The following is a 1,710-nucleotide window of genomic DNA, read 5'->3' on the forward strand; positions in this document are numbered from 1 at the left end:
AAGAAAAGCCACTAGAGAGAAGTATGGAATTGCACAGCAAACTGGTTTTTATACAGAGCTTAAGCAGTATTCTCACCCCTACAGCAGCAAAACCTCTAGTGAATACGAGTAATAACCACGAACGCATCCAGCTCCAAGCCTCTCACAGGAGGTTTCACATGATGGCATGCAACAGTGGCTCCTTTGAGGAGATGTGAAGCAGATCTACAGAGCATATAGTTTCTCTGCCAATAAAAAAAGCTGCCTACATTGCCAAACAGTCATCTCATCTGCCCAATAACCACCTGCATAGAGACTACAGGGCAGGTGATTATACAGATGTCACAATATTAAACCCTTAATAACACCATCAAGACACGGCCGCATAAAACCTGTTCATTTCTACTACTAATACTAAGCGTACTTGGCCAGGACAAAACTATATGCACACAGTCTATTTTTCTAAAGCAGACAGGTATTACAACTACACAACAGCATACACCTGCTCAAATCCTTTATAGAAATATATACCTAACTATACTTGCATCTACAAGATGCCCAAGAAACTTCATTAGCTGAGACATAAGAGCTACAAAAAAAGGAAAGGTTTTGTGGGGATGGCTTACAGGCATTATTAATGCTCACACACTGCTTCTATACTAGCCACCTTCTCTTACGTTTTACACATGGCAACGGTTTGCCTAAAGCAGTCCAAGCCTGAAGGAAAGTCACCTCTGACTGAAGCTGCTCAGCGGCTAGAAGGGAAGAGAATCACCATTTGCAGGCAAAACATTCTTGTCTGAGGGAATTTCACTTAACTTATTGACAATTAACATAAGCTTTTAATTACTCCTGCCCCTAGCAGCTACCACCCTTTCTGAAGTACCCCTGAGCAGAGGTGCCACACGCTCCTTTGATTAGCTAAGTTTTGGTGTGTGGTGGGTTGGTGTCACCCGCTGCCAAGCCAACCACTAACAGCCATAACTGCCTGGTAGAGGGGTGTCCTCCCACACAGGCCAACCATGCAGCTCCCTGCTACCAAAACCCTGCCACTTACACCCAGCATGGCCACACTCCAGCACCTCCTTCCACACAGGCGAGGGCTGACCAAGCTTCCCAAACTCTTCATCCCCACAGAGTGCTGCAGCTTCAGAAGATTTTCATTTTCTTGCTCCAGCAAAACCTAAGTTTCTATTCCTTTCCCACCCACAACACACAGATGCACCACACCCCATTCAGCATATGCATTTCAGCTTAAATGCAGTTCTTCACATCCCACCCACCCAACCTTCTCAGCACCCAGCTGGTGAACCCAAGGTCCCCAGCCTTTGCTGGCTGTTGTTCTTTGGACACCACCATGCTCGGCTCTCCCCATCCCAGTGCCCCACAGCACTGCACACTAACTGCCTGCGACACCAGCACAGGGACCTGCTCCGATGTGAGGGTGTGGGTGTTCGTGGGGACACAGACCTCCTTACCTGACTGCCTCCGGGGAGGTCTTAAAGGGAATATTCCTGTTGTACTGTGCATCGGAGACAAACGCTGCTGCCAGCAGGAGATCCTGTGGAAAGGGGAAAAACACCAACAGCTGGTTAGGAGGTGTTGGAGCTTGGAATAAACTTAGGGCAGATACTCAAGGGAGGATCCTCAAAACACCCAAGGGAGGATCCTCAGAATGCCCCAGGGAGGTCCCTTTGACCGCGGGCAGGCTATAGCGGTGAGCAGCAACAC

General features: G+C 48.2%; 1 protein-coding gene across 1 annotated transcript in view; it reads right to left on the bottom strand.

The window, feature by feature from the left end:
- Positions 1 to 1,537, bottom strand: part of LOC104532003 (two pore calcium channel protein 1) — a 14,318-nt gene extending 12,781 nt beyond the window's left edge. The window contains exon 1 of the mRNA XM_010177079.1: positions 1,458 to 1,537. The gene's annotated coding sequence lies outside the window, so the exon portion shown is untranslated. The remainder of the gene's footprint in view (positions 1 to 1,457) is intronic.
- Between the last annotated feature and the right edge of the window lie 173 nt (positions 1,538 to 1,710).

Source organism: Antrostomus carolinensis, unplaced genomic scaffold, assembly GCF_000700745.2.
Source record: "Antrostomus carolinensis isolate BGI_N321 unplaced genomic scaffold, ASM70074v2 scaffold40101, whole genome shotgun sequence".
NCBI classification, from domain to species: domain Eukaryota; kingdom Metazoa; phylum Chordata; class Aves; order Caprimulgiformes; family Caprimulgidae; genus Antrostomus; species Antrostomus carolinensis.